The sequence below is a fragment of the Abramis brama genome (genome assembly GCF_963993115.1).
Source record: "Abramis brama genome assembly, chromosome: 1".
Classification (NCBI taxonomy): domain Eukaryota; kingdom Metazoa; phylum Chordata; class Actinopteri; order Cypriniformes; family Leuciscidae; genus Abramis; species Abramis brama.
In genome coordinates, this window is record NC_139963.1 from 59,504,615 (window position 1) to 59,509,002 (window position 4,388).

The window sequence follows — 4,388 nt, forward strand, 5'->3', positions numbered from 1 at the left end:
ACTGATACGAAGCTGCTCATCCCAGCAGGTTATTAAGAAATGCCTTGACACTGTGTAATCATATGTCTGTTTCCATCTTGTTTTTAATAGTTGTAACATCAACTACAGCAACAACACTGACTCCAGACACCACACCAATCTCTCTGAGTCCAGGTGTGTGTGAACGAACTACAGCAGCAGCTTCTACACACAGTTCATGATCACATGATCACTGTCACACATCATCAACCTCGAAGGATTCCTCAATATTTGTGCATCTGAATGTTTTCATTCAGGAAACGTTGTATGTTTTAGATGCCGTCAATAAATAGATATTCAACATTTCAATGTTTCTGCAAACTTAGAAATGCAAGTGTGCTAGAAACTCACTTATAAGTTATAACATGAATATCTATGAATAACTGTTGATAGTTGAATACCCTTGACTTCAGTCATGTACAGTTTCTCTTCTTCCTCTCATGTTTCCTGCAGTGATTGTGATTATTGTTGAGATCGCAGTGTTTGCTGCTCCTACTGTGATTCTTCTTCAGATCATCTGTGCAAGAAGAGCTGGTGAGTTTTGAGCCGCACACAATCTGATGATTCACACTCATCTGATCTGGAACAATCTGCAATCATGATAAAAACACATACGAGAGGTCAGGCAATGCTTTTATTTTGCAGGGAGGAAGGACTCGAAGCACCCAGAGGAAATAGAGATGCCGACAATATTAGAATAAAATACTGATGAGTTTAGAGCAAATCTGCAGCAATATTTAAAATAGCAAAAACTTACAGAGGATTGTTCATCGTTTTATTTTCTTCTTCTCAGAAAACAAAGAAAAAACTCTGATCACCCTGAAGAAATAGTGACACCGAGTTTAGATTAAAATGTGTTTTTGTTTGTTTTTTGGACAGATTTTTTTTTCCATTAACATCCCAGTCAACACGTTGATCTCACAGTGATCTCTCCATATGATCACACCTGAGACACAAGTGTAACCTCACAGCGCACTCACTGTGTGCTCATATTATGGCCACAATGTGAGGTCACCCCAGCTAGAAATGTTACTGGACATGAACTTCATCGTTTAGATGTCAAATTTTGGTTGAAAATGAAAATTGGGTTGATGTGTTAGGCCGGCTACACACTGCCTGCGTGACACACACGTCTCAGGTGCAGAAAAAAAAGCGTGCCAGCTAGAAATATGAACCAACGCCTATTTTTCACGCGACACGCAAGTGTGTTGGAAGCGTTTCCAGTCAAAATAGAATAGGAAAAGATGTTTATATGTCATTTTGATATGAATACATATTAATAAATGATATTTTGATGTTTAAAAGTCTCTAGGTTTTGACATAAATGCAGATATAAATGTAATTTAAAAAAATAAAATAATAATTATCGATTTTCAAATATTGCACCTGTCAATACAGAATGAAATATTCTGTAGCCTATTTTGCCGTCAAAACTGCAGACATTGTCTTTGCTGTATCGTCACCTAGCAGCAGCAGCGCCACGTCAGACACGTTTCTGGTGTGCAAAGACATAGAAAACGCCACGCTCACGCAACAGAAACGCCACGCTGTGCAGCCAGTGTGTAGCCGGCCTAAACATTAGATGTCAGGCTCCAACTTCATTAAACAACTCCTCAAACATCATTACTAGCTTCACTTATTACTAACCAAATTTACTTTATTTCTGTCATATGTGTGGAAAAGTTCTTATTGAGATTAACAGAGGTTTAGATGATGATGATTTATTGAGATTAATAGTTTGGTTTGATATCACCATTATGGTGATCAGTGTTTGCCTTAGTTGGTCAGTTTGACTCTTGATGTTTTAATGTTAGTGTTTCTCTGGCTGCTGGAACTGTGTGTTATGGCAAGAACAGTAAGAGAAAATGTGATCAGATGATGTCATCTACTTGATGATGACGATAATGATATAATCATCATATAGTGCTCTGATCAGCTGATCTCTTCTAAACTGTCATGCGTGTTATTAATTTCATATAATTGATTATAGTAATGTTTCTACAGTATGACATCCAAAAGTGTTTTAATAAAATAAACTGTATAATTGAAAAAAATAAATAAATAATAAAAACAAATTAGCTTTAATGCAGAGCACATATACATGTGACACCCTCTATGTATAGTCACAGGAATAATTATATTATTTTCTTCATGTATTTTATTTATTTTATTGTGTTTATGATATTGTTTCAATTACTGTTATTATGCTGGACTTGTGATGCGTAACACCCTCAGTGGACAGTAGGGGGAGACAGTGTGCTGATCGGAGACTATGTGGCTTACTATGAGTCGCGGAGAAGAAGCCGCCATTACAAGAGCGACTCGTTATTGATAACAGCACAACTGTGTCTGTCTCATTGATTAGCCAAACATGTGAACAGGTGAAATCAATCACCATGGACATAAAAACATGAAACGATATGTTGATAGCGTGTGTACACTGTTTTAGGAGGGTGATATACATTTCCTGAGTAGAGTTAAGATGTTTAATAGAGACGGTGTTGTGTTTATGAAAATGAAGTTTCATTTGCGGATGTGGCGTGTCAGGCCTGGTATTAATATAATAAAATCTGAAAGGTTAGAGGCTCCAGCACACTGAATACTCAAAGTAATGTGATGTTTATAGCTTTATAATTGTGTTTATAGCATAAAGAGCGATGTTTTGAGCAATCGCCATGGGTTTCAAGATTGAAGTATATGTATAGATACGTACATATGTAATTGTTGAATATTATACATATATAATCTTTGCATACTATATTATAGGCTACTGTTGAAATTTGTTTTTTATAATATGTTTTAATGATCTTTTGATTAAAGCCATTTAAGCCCACCGGCAACTATAGTTGCCGCAGTGCATAGTTGTCATTTTCCTTTTGTAAGTATTTTTCTAGATGTTGTCCATGTTTTATTTCTCAATGACATGCAAGCAAACAACCAAATAAAGGATTTCAAGAAAAAAAAATAGGTATTCACTTCCTCCCTGTCACATGAGGCTGTCAACTTCCGAGCCCTACTTCTAGGAAGCATGGCGAAGGCAAAACCTCCAAAAGAAAGGTCATTTTCATGTTACTAATAAGCATTTTTTGTTGACATATATATATCTACATAATCATGAAGGTCTCTAGAATCATCCAAACAAAACAAATCTTACAAGAGATCTATAGTTTGTTGTATACTTAGTCAAAAGTCCAAGCGGCAACTATAGTTGCCGGTGGGCAAATGCCTTGTAAGTACATATATCATGGGAAAATGGGGTATACTGTGTTAATAGGTTAATAAATCAAGGTTATTGGTCTTGTTTAGTGCATAAACATAACTTAACACTTTAAATGACATCTCTACTGTTCATAAATTGCCTGTATATACTGTTATTTTTGTTATTTGACTTTCTTTTTTTTTGTTATATAGATATTTTGTTTCTTCATTCTATTTATTTGTATTTATTTATTTTCATTTAACTTTTTGATACATAATGCCCTGTTATGGCTGCACTTTGTTCTGCACTATGTTCCACAACGTTAACCCTTGTGCGCTGTTCGTTTGCGGTTTACAGTCAGGCTGTTTGGGGTCTGAGAGACCCCAGGCAACAAAATGTCATTTTGTAACAATATATATATATATATTAAACAAATGTAATTTTACTCAGTTTATTAATGTTTTTACTCCACAAAATGTTTAAAAAAGAAAGAAAAATTCTCCAAAATAAATTAAAAATAAATAAATAAATAAATAAATAATGTAAAATTCGCCTTATAAAATACCCACATTTCTTACTTTCATTCATGGGGATAACATGGATAATTTGACATGGTTTGGTGCAGGGGTGGGGAATGTTGGTCCTGGAGAGCCACTGTCCTGCAAAGTTTAGCTCCAACCCTGAAAAAAACTCAACCGATTGTAGCCTTAGTGATCCTGAAGACATTGATTAGCTGGTTCAGGTGTGTTTGATTAGGGTTGGAACTAAACTCTGCAGGACAGTGGCTCTCCAGGACCAACGTTCCCCACCCCTGGTTTAGTGTAAGATTTTTGCCCAAATTTTGGAAAATGCAGTTTTAAAAGTAAAAAAAAAAAAAAAAAAAAAAAAACCTTTAACCAGTAGATGGCTGCAGAGCTCTAAAAGTACTAAAAGTTTCAAACTAAAAGACTTCTTTTCACAAGTTTTTCCAGTTAAATTCATATCTACATTTAATGAAATCACAATTATAACAATAAAAGTTACTTTTTGTCAAAGTTGAGCAGTTTTTGTTCTGAAAAAAAAAAAAAAAATCAGTTTTTCAATAATGTTACATTATGATTAGAATTAAACCTGATCAGGATGTTACAAAAAGTGCCTAAACTTTGACAAAAAGTAACTTTTATTATTATAA

General features: G+C 34.7%; 1 long non-coding RNA gene across 1 annotated transcript; it reads left to right on the top strand.

Annotated features, from left to right (window-relative positions):
- The first annotated feature begins 469 nt into the window (after positions 1-469).
- On the top strand, positions 470-727 carry LOC311090686. The gene is made up of 2 exons (XR_014607935.1): positions 470-552; positions 664-727. It is a non-coding gene; the product is annotated as an uncharacterized lncRNA (long non-coding RNA).
- The last annotated feature ends 3,661 nt before the right edge of the window (positions 728-4,388 follow it).